At 39.0% G+C, this 19,708-nt stretch overlaps 1 protein-coding gene across 1 annotated transcript in view; it reads left to right on the top strand.

Annotated features, from left to right (window-relative positions):
- tnfsf10l (TNF superfamily member 10, like) overlaps positions 1 to 19,708 on the top strand; it is a 72,919-nt gene that overhangs the window by 30,154 nt on the left and 23,057 nt on the right. The window lies entirely within an intron of this gene.

Raw genomic sequence — 19,708 nt, 5'->3', positions numbered from 1 at the left:
AAATTGATTTAAAAGATTTAATTGCCTCTCGTATTAGGGCATTGTTTTTAGTTTTAATACAGCCTTCAACATTGTAGGTCTATTAGTTTTCCAGTGCCGATATTATCTTGAAATAATAGCTTCACACACACTGACGTAAAACTGCCTCAGTTTGCATTCTTCCATTAATACAAATCCAAAAAGTGCACTGTGCAATACTTAGCTATGTAGCATGTATTTTGGCAGAGTAGTGTTGTCTTAAATCAAAAAAGATTGAATGATAAGTGCAATGTTTGACAGTGACTCAACCTAACTACTGCGTGTATCTCACAATTGCAATTTGTCAAACACCTGAACAAACACAACACTAGTTCTTTTACATTAACCCTCTGCAACCCAATAAACTTCTAATAGAAAATTCCAGATTCCCAAGAATTCTGAAAGAAACTGGAAATCTGATTGTCACTTCAAACACCTAAATATATATATAACAAAAACTACTGGAAGCTATCACAAATAGCTTTTTCAAACCATATCTGACCACGTAAGATTTGTGCCTTTGTATGTACATCATCTGAGTTTTTCTTTAATAAAGAGTTTGATTAAATTCTAATATCAAATGAGAGTTAATTGGCTAATTGCCCAAGTCTGACAGTGTTAGATCCACTTCAAATAAAGTTCCAGTCACTGGTGTTAGCAAACACTAGCTAAGACCAGAAGCAATAAACAAACTGTTGCAGAAACCTTTCTGTTGTCAACAGCTGTTATTGTGGTACAGAGTACAGATGGTAAAGACTGCAATGAAAACTGCATGAACCCAAGTAATGCCACAATATGTTAAAGGTTCATATTTAAAAAATATATATACTCTTGAATGCTAGCCAGTTAGCATTAACTTAGCTAACTAGCAAACATCATTGTGATGACATCACCAACATGACGTGCACACTCTTAATGTGCTTAATATAAGACTAGATATCTTTTTGAATATGCACTCATGTGCTTAAGAAGGGCAAGTACAGAAGTAGAAGGTTTGAGATACACTTAACATGTTATAAAATTGATTTCAAGAATGCTAATTTAGTCAATGGCTATTGTGTATGTCTGGTACTATGTATAAAAAAACCCAACAACGAACAAAAGTTAGAATGTAGTATTGCTCATTCAAGAAAAAATATTGCAAATATAGTTTTTGTAGACTGGATGGTACATTAAATGCATCTTTACCAGCTAATACTCATCCAGTACTTTTCTGAATGATTATCTTTATATCCCATTAAGTTAACTGATGAAATCCAGATTTGAATTTTTAAAGCCCTCAACTAAAAGTTTTTAATGTTGCCACTAATGATGTGAGCCCAGACAACTCCGCTGACCCTGGGTTAAAGACCAGATGGAGCCTGGTTTCAGCATGAAGGAATCTGCACAGTTACAGTGAATTTAGAAACATCTGCAGTGACTGATGCAGAACTGGAACTCTGGCTGGAAGTAATTGGGTGTATTTGTCATTATAATAGAAAAAAAACTTCAGCTCCAAGGGAAAATCACTCAATCATCAGATAACTATATATGTGTATAGGACATGTGAGTTGAATTAAGAGGAATGGACAGTTTGTAAAGATACCATCCAAGGTTTTTGTCTGAAATATACACAATGTCCCACAGCATCTGACAGCAGTCCACTAATATACAGTATGTGTAGTAAATGGCTAAATGGCTTTTACTGAGTGACAAGTTTCAATGGCCTAATAGCTGTATCCAGAACAGATTATTTAAATAAACCAATCGTATGTGTGGCTCTTGTGAAAGCTTTCCGACTCTAAACTTTTTTCATGGTTTAATTGGAACTCATTGGTTGTTCATTGTACTCTCTATTACTGAAAATGGCAGGATGTTTTGCCATTCTTTCAATTTTACTTCATGGTCTTGGCTTTGTGGTCAAGTGTACCCTTTCAACAAAAAAATAAAGAAAGAATACCATATCAGTCATATAAATGTCTTGGAAACCCAGATGTTTATGATGGATTAAGTGAAAGGGAATCATTATTAGTACTAGAAATGAGAGCGCTGTAAGTAAAACACCTAATTTTTCTAAGTTTGTGCTCAACAGTCAGAATCCCTGCATGTTTTTTTTTATAGTTTGGCTTATTTTCTTTGATTCTGTGGCAAGTTTATTGATAGTATTAGTAGAGATGAACCTTTGACCCAACAGACTGTCAGGTGTTTATAGAGTCATGCAGTCATCACAACACCAGTCAAAAATTGACTGCATCAGGTGTGCCACTGGAGCCTTAATCCATTTATAATCTAACACCGCTGTTTTGCTAGACGTTACCATATGTAACCTCTATCTTACGCAATTCTGTACTTGTCAACACAAGCTTGATTTGAAAAGCTTGATTTGCAAATGTGTTTTTTTTTTTGCATGTGTTTGCCTGCCAAATGTTTGGTTTAAACCTGTTTGGCCTTTATCATTGTAATCTGTAAAACTGCTCTCTTAAAGCACTTGGGCCAGTCAAACAAATGTGGGCAGTGACTTGCAGGCAAGATTCTTCATGCAGGGTTGTTACAAATTCTTGTGTTACTGAAAAAATTGTGGATTTTGTGCAATGCCTGATGGATTTTGTGCAAAGCTTGCATTCTCTGGTCATCATTTCGAAGTTGTAAAATGATGTTCTTTTGTTTGCAGATTGAAGAAAGGTGTGTTGTTTTTTTTCTTTTCCTGGACCCACAGCTCAGGCACTAGAGGGTTTGTTTATAGAACTGATAAAACTTTGTGGGAAGTCTTCATCTCTTTCAACCATATTCAGATTTTAAAATGTGGTCTTCCTTGACATTGACTTATTAGAAGTGATTATACAAATGTAGTTTTATATTTTAACGATGAAAAAAACTCTCAGTTTGTTTGCCTGCAAGCTTCTCCTACATGATCAAGAGTTGAGCAACCAAAGCTGGCACACAAGTTCATTTTAGGCCCCTAAGGGTTCTTATCTTTATCAGATATTAAGACAGCATCATGTTTCCTAGCAACCAACAGGCTAAAGTTAACAATTTCTTTGCTTATGCACCTAAAAGACCATGGAAAAGCTTAGTATCATTTCGTTTCATGGCAGTAACTTGTCATTTATATTCACAACATATGAATTCTATTTACAAAATATTGAATTATGCTTAATATGATATGACGTCATTGTTTTGCCTAACAACGACCTAACGACAGACTAACGTGACATGCCAGAAAATACTGCTGCATTCACATGTGCTAGTTTGTGAAAAACCTCACACGTGTCATGAATCATGCTTTTTTTTCTACACTAAAGCATTAAAACTACTGAAGGGTGAAATGAAAAACATTGACCAGATGGGAAACCGTACATACTGACAGCTATGTAGATGTTACTTTGACATACACCACCCACCTAAATATTGGTGGAGACCTAGTACTCTGTGACATTTCAAGTGAACTCCCCGATGGCACTGGTCTCAAGCCACAGTACAATGCATCCTGCTGCGATCTGATGCACTGACCCTGCTACAAACTACCCAGACCCCATCCTGAGTTGTGCCAAAACAAGCCAAAGATCGAAACCCTCAAACCACAGGGCCCAAAGTAGCTGCTGTTAACCTTCTGGCATTGGATGCCCCAGGACACACCGGAATGTCATATGTTTATACCCCAATGAATATGATCTGTTTTTTTGACACAAGAGGGGGGGGGGGGGGCTGCACAGTATTTGTCCAGTAGTTTTCCCACATGCCAGTCGACCACATCGACTGGCATGTGGTTTCCTTGGGGCTCAGAGGTCCAAACTTGGCCACCGCATAAGCAATGTAGACCACCAATGTAAGCCCGCAATACAATTACCCACACAACATCCCTGCTGTAGGTAAACAAATTGCAGCTGACACACATTAACGTCACACTCGTCTCAGTGCATATGTTGAATCAGCTTCAACATACCAGTGACTCCAGAGAGCCCTTCGAGAATCCCACCACTGCTCTCACACACACACACACACACACACACACACACACACACACACACACACACACACACACACACACACACACACACACAGTCATTCATAAACCCACTAACCCACTCCACTGATATAAGTCCTCCTCTTGCAGACATTGCCAACAGGACTTTTCCCCTCAGTCTGAATGTCTGGACGCTCACAGTAGTATATCTTCAGCCCCCTTAGTTCCTGTTGCCCCCACTCAAAATCTCTTTTTGTGTCTGGCTTACATTCTACCTTTTTTTTTTTAACCTCTTCACCCCCTCCTCTCTCTCTGCTCTACTTGTATGAAACAATCAGAGAGTGCTGCTCCATGCCCCTGTGGTCCTCAGTGGACGGGAACAGGAATGTCTAGTTTTTCTCCAATGCATAAGTGGATAACAGAGAAAATGCAGGCGGGTAATCGCTGGTGACAAACACTTAAACATGTTTACATCTCATTACTTCCCTACAAATGCTCACACATGCAGACACACGTACTATCGTGCTAATTGAAACCCCCCCGGAATTTTCCTTCGGTTCATTTGTAAGCCATTGGAAGCCTGTCCACTTTTACTGATTCCTTCGAGCTGGTTTTGAAACTCAACACGTTCTGTTCTTCTTCAGCTCGCGTCACTAGATTGACTTTTTAAAGAGTGGAACTGGTACGCGAAAAAGCCAAGATGGTGGTTAAATCAAGCTGGCAGACCAAGGAGGCGCCATCCCTTTTCTTATAAAATGTTCCAGTGAAGTGACCGGAGAACCAGAGATGAAACTCCAAAGTTTTGTTGCCATTTTTTTAACAGATGAATGGAGAAGCTGGAAAGCAGTTATACATTCTCAATTATGACAGCTTTACAACAGCGAGAATGTCATATAACAATCAGACTGTGTCCTTGAGACAAACTAAAGCTAATCAGTAGCTTTCACAGGAATCACAACACAGTTGACTCAGAAAAACAAGCGTCCACCCCATCATGCCAGACAGTTTAAGATGACAGCAGGGTTAAGCCAAGAGCTCTGATGGGAACGTCGTGATCTGTGTAGCACAGGGCAAAATATACCCACTTATCACCTGACTGTCAGTACATTAAGAGGCTGAGAGCTCTTCCGTTAGTCTCAGAGTCAGTTTCCCATGCTAAACTAGTGATTTGCTAAGCCTTTGCGATTCACACAGTCTGCTTCACTGAACTGACTAACATTGAGACGTTTATTCCTCCTTCTCCTCCTTCAACTGATGACCACAGCAGGTCTTTGTGTAAGTGGAATAAAGCAAAAAGTCACTGCCAAACAACAAGCACAATTCTATATGACAAAAATAGGTCACGTCTGACCACAGCCACTTATAAGGCATGTTGTTGGTGTCTGTAAGGCACACCAGCTGTTTGCAGCTAACAGGTGCTGGAAGCGAGGAGCTTATCGCGGATCCTCACTGCAGCCACTTAAAACCATTTGGTGCTGCACTCTTTTGCGACATGTTGACATTTTGTTGACTTTTATTACTGTGCTTGCGTGAAAATGCGTTAGTGGGTGATGTCCATTTAAGTGCATAATTTAACAAACAAACGCACATGGCAAGAGGACATGGTTAATCTTGGATAAAGATTATTAAAGAGATATTTGACAAGTCCAAGGTAAAAAAAAAAAAAAAGATCTCTAGTTATCCACATGAAAGCAAAAAAGCTATCTAACCTTTCACTAATAATTTTGAGAATTCACTTCTTTCTTCACAAACTCTCTCTCAAGCACACGCAATGGCTCTGTGCCTCTTAGATTTGGCACGAAACCGACAATCCAACAAGTCCAAAACAGATGCTTGGATGGGATTCACTGATGAACTATGTGTGTTGGATAGGCTTGGGCTTGGCCGTGACGTTTTGGTTAGAAAAGAAAAAACAGACTGATGAGTAGAGAGTGTGAGAAGGACAAAGTATTAAGAATGAGCTTGAGAGGAAAGAATGTAAAACTAATAAAGAGGCGACGATAAAAAAAAAAAGTAGCATTAAAGCAGATCTGGCTTGTCGTTTATCTTATAAAATGCGTTGGCTCCACATGGAGATTCCTCATCCATGGAGCGCATGGACCAAATGCACATTCCTACAAACTGTGCATGAGTGATGCGGTGATGATGTAACAAATAGAAACCGGTAAGAAAAACGAGAAGCCATCAACATACCCAACCAGGCAGAAACAAATGGAGAAGGGGAAAAATATAGATGAGAGGCTGAAGAAGAACGGAAAACAGGCAGGAGAGAAAAGAAATAAAAAGCACACCATGAGATCAGACATTTTTCGCTTCTGACTGCCATTAAATCTCATGACCATTTAGACCTCTTCTCTTGGTTCATTTCAACTTGCAGACACTTAAAACCTGCCTGCGGTGTTCCTAATCCATCTTAGTCAACACTCTTCTTGGCACTTTCAAATTGGAATGGAAGTGGAAGCGATGAACATGGAATAAATGGAAACTAAAAAGCAAACTAATTTCAGACAACACCATAAAAAATGTAACTCTACCAACGAAACATAAGAGAAACATAAGTAAATTTGAGCACGGCTCATCATATGCACTAAATGTGAAGGATATTTACTTTACTGGTTGCTGTAATCACTTGTCTACCACAACTCTTCAAAAAGACATTTCATTGATTACAATCTCATGGGTCCATTGCGGTTGCCGCACTGGTTGTGTTGCTTGCAAACAGTGACACCGCCATAGCTTTGTATAATGTATATCAACACTTAGACCGTGAGTACACGTTGCAGTATTATATACTTTATGAAGGACAGGTGTAGCCATAGAGAACAATCTTCCAATCTACTAATTGGAAGGTCGGTGGTTAAATCTTTGGCTATGCTAGTCTGCATACCCCAAGTTGTTAAAAAAGCGCGTAAGTGTAGATGAAGTGCTTGGGCGAATGTGTCATGTTGTAGAAAGTACTTTGAGTGCTCAGGTAGCGTAGAAAGGTTCTATATAAGTACCAGTCTGTATACCGTTTACTTTTTGGCAGTAGCGTATATCACAATTATTTTAAAAAATCACACTGATTACTTCTTATCGTTATGGAGAAGAGTTATTGTACATGAAGCTAATTTTAAAACTGTCTATCTATCTCCAACTGCAGATAAACATGTGTTGTGTATTCATCCATGAGTGTAGATTGTAAAAAATAAAATTATTTCGTAATTACGTTGAAACAGCGAAAACTGAAGCAGTTGGATTCCATGAAAACAAATAGTGATAACTGCTAAATGAGACATCTTCATGTGTAGCAACAAACATGTTTCTTTCTGTTATTAATACCACATTTAGATGTGTCAGGTCTGCTTGATTTTATTTTTTCAATGTACCGTAGGAGGAAAAAAAACATTTGCACAAAAATACTTTTGAAGATGGATTTTCCTATTTCATACAGTTGAAGCCTCATGTGTACTTCAGCTGCAGTAAAAAGTAAAGAGAGAAGAGAGGGAGAAGAGATGTAGATGCAAACAGGAAACACGTAGGGGCTCTGCAGATGAAAGAGGAGAGAGAGAAGCTGACCCAGAATCAATAAAACGTCTCACAGCACGGTTTTAATAACATACACATTGTGTGGAGGCGAGGAAAGGGGACCAAGTTAAACTTCACTCTAGATAAAATTATTTAGTTGACTCTAGTATATCTGTCTAACACTTTTATTGCACTGTGCTTACCGGTGTATGCATCTAAATAAGAGACCAGATGGTTCATGGCATAAAACAACCTTGCCGATATCCGCGCATCAGTTCACAGCTCAGAGTTTGCAGTGATTGATGACGCTCAGGGACTGGGTTGGTTTGAACTCAAAACACAGCAGGAAACTATATTAGACCTCTGCATGGTCTCAGCGCTACTCTATCTTTATCTTCATTGACTTGCAGACTGGCTTCTTGTCTTATTTTGCTAACTTCTGAAAACTGAGTGAATGAAACTGGAAAGATGAATACAGGGATTGAGGAGAAGTTCATTTTGTTTGAGGGGGAATTTTTGTTGCTCGCTCTGCTATAGGTCAAAGGGTCAAAACCAACTCGTCTTGACTGTTCAGAGCAAAGGAAAAGGATTTACCTTTCAATTTAGGGCGAGTGAGTCAATCCACACCCAGCTGTAGAGCTGCAGATTTACTAAGACTTTTCTGACCTGTAGCGAAACATTATCATAGCTATCCTCATATGACCTCAGCTTCTATTTAACATGAGCTTTCATGTGGTGTTATCAGGAGACAGGGCTGCTTATTGTCATGGAAAGGAAGACGTTTTTACATTTCCTTTCTGTCATCTCAAAGTCCACATAAAGGAGCATTAACCTTATTATCTAAACCTGCTGCTTTATCTTTGGCCAACATGGAGGGAGTCTCAGAAAAAGTGAAAATCTGAAACCCCTAACTTTACAACTGGGATGATGGAAAGCGCCCATAGAGACATTTAATGACCTTCAGATTCTTCTGTTATTAGCTTTGCATCTTGGCCATTGTATGCAAGCAATGTGTGAAAAGTTAACAAAAAGAGGAGACTACATTAGAAATCCCATTTACTTATGTTCCTCAGATCCACCTTTGTGACCGTTGAACAGCTTCGCTTTAATGAAATGTTACCAAATATCTGATGGTTACCAAAGTTCACAAAATATAACTAGGCTTGAGTATCAAGAAACATAGATTTTCTCCAGACCAAAATGACAGATGCTGAAACCTTCCCTGGAGCACAGGGAAGGTTTCAGCATCGTCTGACATGAAAAAAAGTTGTCTTTGTCTGGATAAATTCTAACCAAGGTTTAGTTTAATGTTCCAGCATTTTCTTCATGTTTAAGACATTGAGACCTACAGTAATCCAGGAAAATGGGAACCGATCAGTTAGTATGCTGATTACATGTCTGAGGTCAACAGCTAATATATCAGGGATTCCAGTGTGGTGAGGGGATCCCAGTTTAAGACTTCCTCTGCTGGACGTTATTTAAGGTTTTGCACATAAATTTTAAAAAGCCAATAAAGAACTGAATCCTGATTGGACAATGGCCAGTGTTCTTGCACTTAAAAAAAAAAGTTTCATATTTTTGCTTTCCACACGGAGTATATCAACACACAACCATAAGCCAAGCACTGGCCAGTACTCCTCTAACTAAAAATCTTATCTTTTGCCAGCATGTTCACCTGCAGATATCAGCGCTTACACAAAGTTTAGCCAGGTTTTAGAGGTTATAGCATATAAATGGGTGCCAGGAACACCCAGTTAAAGGAGCAGGCAGAGCCTAATGTGAAAAACGGTTCAATGTGTTAGAAAATAGACAAGAATTTCTCAAAGGATGAGGGAGAGAATGGAATGGTTATGCCACATAAAGCATCAACAGCATGTGAGGCGTTAAGAAAAGGATGTTGTTCATTCACTTTATTTGATTCACCCAATTGGCAATAGTAGGCTACCTGCTGAGCTTACAGCATGCTGAGGTCAGATGAACGCCCATCTGGGAACCCATCACTGTCAAGTAGGTGGAAGCATATGGATACTGGATACGTGGTGAAAACAAGAAAAAGAGGAAGTTGTGGTGAGAATTTTCCACACACGCCTCATGGACATGAATGTTGAGATAATTTGAGGGTTTTAATGATTTCTTTGAACTGTTCTTTTTGGGTGGGTGTAAGTAAACTACTACCACTACACCAACCTTAGATATTTCAAATAAGGTTTAGTGTGCACACATGACATCAAAGTGAAACCACACCTAACCATATGAAATGTGTACAGTTTAAGACGAACATTGAACCTGTTTTGGTATAAAAGAAATAAAAAAAAACTAAGTAAGTAAAATTTAAAAAAGTTTAAAAAAAAGTAATTTCTCGCCTCTTTAATTCTTTTTTTACTCAATAGTTATATAATAATAATAATAATAATAATAATAATAATAATAATAATAATAATACTAATAATAATTTCAGAACTGTTTCAGATGACAAATATGAAAGTTTGTGCCTGTAGACACGTTACGCTCCAGTGTATTATTTGCAATCGTAGCTCAGTTTCCTTAGGAAACAAAGCTCCGTTGGTCTCTCTTTGTGAAAGCATTGTTATGTTATATCTCTAAATCTGCCCCCGTCTCAAAGCGGTGATGTCACAGCAAATATTTAGCTTTTGGCTGCTGATGCAGAACAGCTGCTTTGACATCAGTGTTTAGGGTGTGGATAGACGAGCTGCAGGCTTCAAAGGTTTAACCTTCATGCACCATGCAATGTAGTATTAAATTACTCTTTGAAGCTTAATTATTCACTGTGACTTCTGCTATTAAGACAAGAATGTGGTCTTGTTCAACAGCTTTATTATGCCACACCAAAACGTCTTTAATTATATTAACCAATAACAGAAAAAAGTGTGTCTTTGATTCTCTGCCGCTCTCGTCTTCTTTCGACACTTGAAGTCTGAGCGAACCCTGTGTCTAAAAGATGTTTGTGGTTTATAAATGCACGGTTTAAAATCTTTGCTGAAATAACTCTTTTATTGCACTCAAATAATACTCTACACATAAAGGAAAGTAAGTGGAGTCAAACTTAACAACAAACAGTATGTTATGAATTCACAAAGCCCTGATAGACGTCAAAGAGTCGGACCCATGACTCACAATTTATTAAGCATGAACATTTCATCACCATTGTGAGTTCTCAAGGCAAGGCTTTGATGATGAAAAGGTCCTTAAAATAAGTTTTGCCAATATTAAAGTCAATGGTCCCAGTTCACTTTAGGACTCTGATGAAGACAGTGTAGTGTTAAAACGTTGGTGTTTACCGTTAAAGGACGTATTTGCTAGTGTCCTCCGGTCCCTTTGTTGTCCTCAAGCTGAAGCACCTGATTTGGCTGCATTTTGCTGGAGGAGAACCCTGACTTTTATTTTATCTTCTAAGAATTAGCATCAGTCAGAAAACTCTTATAAAATAATGTAATGGAAGTTGGTCAACAGGATTCGAAATTGGCAATTTGCCTGCTAGCATTTGGTTGCTAGCCACATGCTAGCTGAGAATAAATACCTTATCGTGGTTCTGACAAATTCAGCATGAATAAACACCAAATAACGTTAAATACATATAATGTCACACAAAAAAATCCTGCTAGCTTGATAACATTACTTTACTAAGACTAACTAGCTAATGCTAACTCACAGCATCAACAATGTGTCCTCGTTCTTCTGGCTGAAAACTGGTTGGTGGGCCTTCACCTTCGATTTTATATGTAAAATGATGGCTGATAATGGTTAGTGTTCCAACTTTTTGACTGTCACAAGTACACAGGTGCTTGTAATGCATTTCGTAGCCTTTTTTAAAAATATTCTTTCCTGCTAGTGCACTAGCAGGAAAGAATAGCAAGTGTGTGCACCAATGATACTTTGTGTAATTGTAATAGGTATTTCCTTTTTCAGAATCAGAATCAGAATCAGAATACTTTATTGATCCCTGATTCTGATTCTGATTCTGAAAAAGGAAAAAGTTCCTGAGGAAAAAAGAGGCAGAAATCACTCTTTATATTTTATCAAGAGCTTCATTGTTATAACAGTGGGCATAAAAAACACCAAGTACCACTGTTGACAAAAAACAGTAGTGTCTTGTTTCTCATGAAAAGTGTCACAATACACAACTGGTCTATATTCCACATGACAGACCTCGCAAAAACACATTTGCTCTTACAGTACCTTAACTGTTTCTTTGGCTGTCAAATGAAATAGATCAACTGTCACGTTATTCCATGGAGACAAACATGTGGTGTCCTTTAGGGACATCGTTGTCTTTAATAAACAACTCCCAGTAATGATTTGTGGATTTTTATTTGCTTTTTTCAACCAGGGAAAACCCCACAAATGGACCTATTTTAATTCTTCCTTCAGTTTACTCTAAAATCTTGCTTTGAGTTTCTCCTCCTTGTAGATGTGTATGAAGTCAATGTGTGTGAATATACTCAATGTGGTCAACTCAGGACAGCGCAGCCTGGGCTGATGAATAATGCAAGAACGGTTATATTTCAGTAAAAAATATGAACTTGAAACTAACATAGTAAGTTGTTTCAACTTTGTCAAGCTAGAAACAGTAATACTTTCTAATAAGTTAGTGAAAAGGTTATTGCATCCAAAGAAATAAAGTTTTCTGTATTCAAAAGAACACTAATTTGCATCTGGTAGCATGGTCCTGCTCTGGGACTCCTCGGTCCTTCCACTGGAAAATATGGAAAGCTGTGCAGTTGTTCATGAAAACAGATTCGATTTTGATGCTGGGTTACAAAGTGGCTTGCAAAATACTCACAGTGTTCAGTATCTTGCAAGAACATCTCGCTCACTGCTGTTGCTAAATAATTTTTGAATGAGCGTTAGTCTCCATGAAATAAGATGAGGTCATTGTTGGGTTTGATCTTTGGACTTTTTGACTGTGAGAAACATGGAGAACATAATTTCATTAATTCATATTTCACTGAAATGTAAATATATATTTTTTTAAAAACAAAAATTAGAAGGCACTTGTTTGACCTTCATCTGTGATGAAGAGATTGAAGGCAGCATGATGTAACTGGAGTGACAGACTCTTGGATTTGTCTGAGGATTTGTTTCATGCCAAGGGAACAAGTTGGCTTTTGAGCAAAACTCCCTTATCTTATTCTGCTCTACAGTTGGCTATTGAAAAGCAAATGTCAGTCACTGACATACTGTTTATGCACTAGCACACACACAGGGTGGAGTGGTGGGCTGCTGTGTTGTTAGTGATTTCCAGCTGATAGACAAACACAAAAGACCTCTGTGTCTGGCGTCGACCACCCTCCCTCTCTCTCTCCATTCATTCCTTGGGACGTGTTCCTGTCCAGCAAACCCCTGAAAATCCCCCTTACCTCCATCTTCACATCCTAAATACCTCACTGTAGCTTTCACATTTGCTGAGTTTCTTAAGCATCAGAAAAGCTTTCATATTGTCACGAAATATCCATTAAATGCTCAATTCCAGACTCACGTTATTTTTTTCCCCAAAGCAGAAGTTTTTCCTCACATGACCAATGCATCCATCATTTATGTATAGCACATCCCTAAAGTATTTCAACTTCATGTAATAGATTTCATACAAATTTTACATTAACTTTCAATGCCTTAACTTAAAAAACAACCAAAAAAATAGCCTACAGTGACCTTGTACACTTGGTGCTAACAAAAAGCAAAGCTTACAAGATGTACAGGTGCTCCAATCAATTTTTCACTCTTTCCAATAACCCATAACAGATGTATTACTTTCTCTCGGGCTCTTGTATTGGCTTACACTGTATGCTCTCTGGCCAGCATTATGAAAATGCAAAATATTTTGTGGATCTCTGCAGGGTTTTCACCAGAAACCAACAGACGTGGGCTTGTTGGTGAGACCATGGCACAGCTGTGAGTCAGTTTAGGCTCAGTGAATCCTGTTTATATACCCAGTCTGAATATCCTTTAAAGTTGTTGTGTTAGTCTTTTTCAAAGGTTTTCTAGAAAAACAACGAGAGAGAGAGAATCTGATTTAGTGCAGAATATCGATAACTGCTGCGGGGATCTCTAACCCCTTCTAGTTAATAACATGTTTCAAAATGTCTGAGTTTATCGGTTCCTGGCATCATTTTCTGACAGCTGCACCTTGAAAAAACAATGATGTCAAACTCATAACAGCAGAGTTTTTGTATATGCAAACTTTTCCACTGTTTCTCCATTGTGAGAGATACTGAAACAATTGGATGGCTGCAGAAAACCAGTGCAGGCATATTTTTTTCTACAAGAACCAATAAGTAGAATCAGTAATTAGCAAATAGAAGTCAGAAGGGTTAAAAATGAAACTTGGAACGAGTAAAACAAACGTCACCCGATTGCAACACACTCAGCTCACACCTGGGGATCAAAAACACACATAAATCTTGGTATTACACTTCATATCCAATGAAGGTTGATTGGAAGAGCTTTATTGGAAAATCACTGCAATGAGTGGATTCACTGGCATACTGCCAAAAAAACAAACTGTCAACAGTGACTTTCAAGGGAACTAAATGTCAGACTTCAGTAAATGGAAAAATTCAGACCAAACAGAAAGAGGCTGCAAGAGCAATTCCGACCAACTCGAGTGAGCTATTATGCTCTGAGCTTGCTAGCTTTAGTTAGAGGTTTTCTAGTGTGGTAGCAGGTGAAGATTCCTGTGGTTTCAGAAAGCCTGGTGAAAGTCAATGAGAAAACTCTTCTGCTGATTTTATTTACAAACTCATTGGGCGCCCGTTTCGCTGAGTGCGTTGAGCGGGCAACCACCACATACGGCCGAGAGCGGCCGGACCGGGTTTTAGTCCGTCCCTTTGCCGCATCTCTTCCCCCCCTCTCTCTGTCTGATCTACCATTTCATTAGTTTAAATGTTAACGAAAATCGTCTTTTTTACAACACTTTTTTTTACAAATGTTTAGGTTCTAGTGCCTTTTGTGGTCTTATTATCTTGCTTTTTTTCACAGAATCTGATTTAAACATATCTTTGAGGGTAAAACAGGCAAGTTGCTCTAATAAACCCGTATAAGGATCTAAAGCCTCTGGGAAACAGCCCCTCCACACACACACACACACACACACACACACACACACACACACACACACACACACACACACACACACACACACATATTTGTTGATGGAGCGTTCACAGACGAAACATTGTTAGAAGATCAAAACTGGTTGGTTTCCTCTCTTTGGCTTCTAGCCTTGGTTAAAAATTTTACAGTTTGTCTTTTGGGATAAACAGTATCTGTTTTAAAACATACTGTCTGCTTTGTTGCATCCTTAAAAATGTGACATTTGAGTCGGGTCTGATGAAGTCATGGTTTCATACTCACAATCAAGGATGCTCTTGTTGAGGGTTTATTGTTTATTGAGTTTCCTTCAGGGGAAATAACAGTCACAGGAAGAGCTTCTCTGTGGCTTCTCTGCTGTGTACTATGGTTTTATCATATATTATCTGCAGCCCTTACTTTTATCTTTTTTTTAAATTTACAGCATTTCTTTAGATGTTTTTTGACCTCTTGGAGCACACTCTGCCTTTTCTGCTATCGGCATAAAAATTAAAAATGGAAAAACTGGCGTAAATGCAAATTGGAGATGAAATAGTAACATATTACCCCAATGAAGTCACAGCATGGTAAGAAAGTCTAAAGCCACTTTTGATAAATGTGTCCTTTTTGGCAGGATAAACAGAATGAGTTAGAGTTTCACCACCTTCCAAGTCTGGAAAGACCCAACAGATTTGTTTTTTTCATATGAGATATTTTGCTTAAGGGCTTGGGTTTTTTTTCACGGTATTAAAAGAAAAAAGCTGTCATGTTAACCTGAGAGCTTTGTTTTAACCTGCCAGATGTAGCAAATGGGTGGGGTCACTGGACAACACACAGAGGTGAGCCAAGTTAGAGAGAGATATTCATCTGATGAGTCAGTGTGTTTATGGTGTGCTCTTATTTTGGATATTTGCCATAGTCAAGGTGCAACAAAGAAGACACACAATCGTTCTAATTCATACTAATCACTGAAGCAGCAGCTGAGGAAGGAAATCAATAACAATCTGGTCGAGACTTTTCAACTTTGGAAAAAATGTCAAATGTTTTTATCCAAATGTCACATCTCAGTCCAGTCCATTACTGACTTCCCTTCAGTAGTTTGGGGCGATCGTGGCTCAAGAGTTGGGCGTTCGTCTTGTAATCGGAAGGTTGCTGGTTTGAGCCGACAGTCTCGGTCATTGTGTCCTTGGCCAAGACACTTCACCCGTTGCCTACTGGTGGTGGTCAGAGGGCTCGGTGGCACCAGTGTCCGGCAGCCTCGCCTCTGTCAGTGCGCCCCAGGGCGGCTGTGGCTACAATGTAGCATGCCATCACCAGTGTGTGAATGGGTGGATGATTGTGTATAGTGTAAAGTGCTTTGGGGTACTTAGGACCAAGTAAAGCGCTATACAAATACAGACCATTTATTACAAGTGCTACCCAATAGTTACCCTGTAGTTTTTACCTAAACTACTATGGAAAGTAGGGCAGGTGATAAGCACAGATTCTGGTGCATGCCCATGTAACAGTATTGTTTGGTTTGTTTGTGCTGTTGGCAAACTGATGTAATTAATCACATTGAGAAAAAGGAAAAATTAAGGGTGATAGATGCTTCATAGAAAATAAAAAAAGTGAAATATGGGACTGAGTGCTAGGCAATTTTTGCCTGTAATGCCCCTGCTCTACTGTAGTATATATAAACTTTCAGAGGTTAAGATGTACCTAGCCAACTGGCTGCTTAACTCTTGATTGTGTAGGAAGACTCAAGGAAGGACAAACAGAGAGACGGGCAGGAGATTTAGTGAATTATAGTAAGACTACTATATGCTACAGTGTTGCTTGATCTGGGATTTTAGTGGCGATTGAGAGGTAACAAATGACATCATACTATATCATACCCGAAGTACATTTTTATACACATGTATCATAACTTTATAATATCACTTTAATTTCACAACAATAACATCTAATTTATACAAAAAAAACTTTAAATGTAAAATGGTACGCAGATAAAGATGTACCCGAGCCCTAAGTTTGGTTGCTCAACTTCTGGTTATGTAGAGGAGTTTGCAGACAAACAGGGAAAAAAATTATTTTGAGTCTTTCTGCTGAATTTTCTCTCTAAAATCTAATCAGGACATTGCAGTAGAACTGCACATTGTATTACCATGGGCAATGAATTCTTGGTGTGCAACACTGTGAATATCAACAAAAGAAAAGGCCAAGCACAGTCCTGTTTACGCTCCTTACTTGGCGCATTGGCTCCTTGGTCGTTAGAAACTGTGGACTCTTCACCCAAAAACTGCCAGTGACTGCTGGGTGGTACATCAGTTACAGTTTCTGCACAGAGGGTTGGTTTGATGTAAAAGTTGATGTCTCCACAAGTTCAGAACAGCAAGTTAAAAATAGCAGCCACATTAAAACAGTCCAGAGTTGCAAAGAAGATAGAATCAGAAGGAAAATAAGCTAAACATTTAACGGTGAATTCACAAATGTTGATATGGTGCCTAAAGCTGTATATTCAACCTGTGATGCAAATTCAGGCATCCATACTCGGTCACCTGCAGCAACTTTGTTTTTAGTTTTGTTGGCCTGTAAAATGTTTTTTTAAAATGTTTTTATCTCCTTTCTCTCATCCCCGTGATGACCAACTGTCCTTATGGGTTGGTGCCAACTGAGGAGCCCAAAGTGCTTCCTGAAACAAGAAAAGTGGTTGCAATGGGAGATATGAGGATATCGTGCAGGTCAATTATCATGCACAAGTCACTGCTGAGCCAGTGGTATTTGTTTTAGTGCTTTATCATGTCATAGTCAGAAATGCTTTTTATAATTCTTGCTGGGAAATGACACAAAGCAGCACTGATGACTCCAGCTGTGTACGTGCTGCAGTTCTGCTGAGATTTTTTTATTGTTTTATTCCCTCAATTTGATGTTATGGGATATTTATTGGGAACACAAAAAGAAAATGCTTTTTTCAGAAACACGTGTCGCATGCAAATTCTTTTTGTCCTTTATTAAAGAACAGAGATCTCCCAGACACTGCTGTCTTCATTATGACATACCTTATAATTACTATTTGCAATGAAATGAAACCTACAATACTGAGTCAGAGAAACAGAAGACCGAGGCTGTAAGGCAACTCTGCCTCTGGCCTGTGTTAATGTTGTTTGCTTCTTTAGGGGCGATAACCAAGTTTTAAAAGAGATTACGGGGTGACTGACAGAAAGATAAAGAGATGCAGGGAGGGAGGAAAGAGAGTAAACTGCTTCCTTGAATGCAGCCCTACAGTTGATTAGCTCTTTTGCAGCAAAGCCAGAGAGAACAATACAGAAAGAAAAACACACAAACACTTATAGGAAGGTAAATACACATAAGAAAGAAGCGATAATGCACTATTTCTAGCGTATAAACAGTTTTATCCTGTTTGCGTTCTTGGTTGTGAAACTATATTGTGAAAGTTATTGAGAACAGCAGGGCTAATAACTCAGAGTCCTCTTGATGTGACTGAAACTAAACTCCAAAAGCAATAAAGGGTGATACCAATCTCCCGGGTTTTTTTTTTTTGTTTGTTTTTTCTTCTTAAGCGTGTACAGTCAATGGCTTCCTCAACTGTACACAGCATTTTATCTGGCAGGAACCTACCATGCAAAAGAGGTCAGTAATCAGTTCCTGGCATCGAGCTGGTCGCTGGTGTGTTACCTGTCATGAAACCTTTCCTTGCTGCTTTTCAGAGATAAACCTAATGAACGACTCCTGTTTAGTTGCACTGGGAGTAAATCACAGACGGACAACTGTATGCAGAGACCTTAGACTACCGCTCCAAGTTAAATAGAAATATAAAAAAGGTATTTATAGCATACTCTTATTTTAATGTCAGTGAGGCAAACAAAGGGGATTTTAAATGCTTGAATAACAACACAAATTTAAGACAGCGTTCAGCCTCATCTCACGGCGTTAATCAAATGAATTGTTGCTATCACGTGGCTGGAAGGTTTTGGAAAAATTCCCAGTAAGAGTTCCTTGCGCCAAGAAAATCTTGTCAATCATCCAATTCTAAAGCCAATAAAGAACATTAATTAGGAAGGAATGCATTAAAGAAGACCTCTTATGGTTTCTCTGCTGTTGTGTATGTACTGTTACATTGGTGGTTGCTCTTATTAAATGTGACCAAACTTAAAATAATGAGGCCAACTTATGTGCAGGTAGGGCTGTGAGCCAAAAGCTCAGGCTTCAGACTGATGTAAACACTCTGTTTCCAACTGGATTTTATGAGGTCAATAAGACCAGTTTCCATATGTAATGATCTCAGGCACATGGCTCTGGCTGTGAGAAGAGGCAGCCAGTCAGAAGAAAGCTAGCTTAAAGGGAGCAGAGCTAAGACCTCAGTCACATGGGGTTAGAGACCAGTTGGAGATTGCCTTGCAACCACCGATCACTAGGGAAAAATATATATTCCCTGACCAGATGTGGGTGGTTGCTGGCAGTCAACGTGAAATCGATTGCCAATGCCCCAGCCACACAAGCCTGGAAACCAGTCAGTGACCTCCCTGGTAACCACCATTCACCAGGAAAAATGTGTATTCCTTGACTTGCTGTTGCTAAGTTCACAAGAACGTATACGCTGCTTCACTGAAAACATCTGTGTGCTTTGTTTGGATGTTAGCACAGCACAGCACAGCTACCCACCAAGCAGCAGCAAAACTACAAGAAAAAAAACACAAACTGGACACAGAGACAGTTTCTCATATCACTTCAGAGTAAAAGTTGCACCTCTTGAAACAGGTTTCAGCAGTTACGCCCAACATTTACTTTGAAGTCAGACAGCGTCAGTTTCTGGTTTGCATCATATGCTCGGTAGTTTGTCAAGAAGTGTTTACAGATATGTGAATGTTTTTCATATGGTGGCAATCTGCTAGTGCAGTCACAAGGTTTTTGGTGCAGCTCTCTCTTTACCCAGAAACTAGCAGCAGCCTCAAGCAATCACTTGCCAACCAGTCAGGGATTACCGGGATTTACAGGGAGTAGAGGTTGCTGACTAGAGGCCTAAAGCAGATTTTTTTTAAGATTGCGAATAATGCAGAGCTACTCTAGTATTCGCTGGAGATAGTTTAAGCACAGAGAGGAAAGTTTTGTGGAATACGACACATGGAAACCTTCCTGCCTCCTCTACTCTCA

This window comes from Astatotilapia calliptera, chromosome 3, assembly GCF_900246225.1.
Source record: "Astatotilapia calliptera chromosome 3, fAstCal1.2, whole genome shotgun sequence".
Lineage (NCBI taxonomy): Eukaryota > Metazoa > Chordata > Actinopteri > Cichliformes > Cichlidae > Astatotilapia > Astatotilapia calliptera.
Note: the sequence above shows the minus strand (reverse complement) of the source record. Positions and strands in the feature narration are given on the sequence as shown.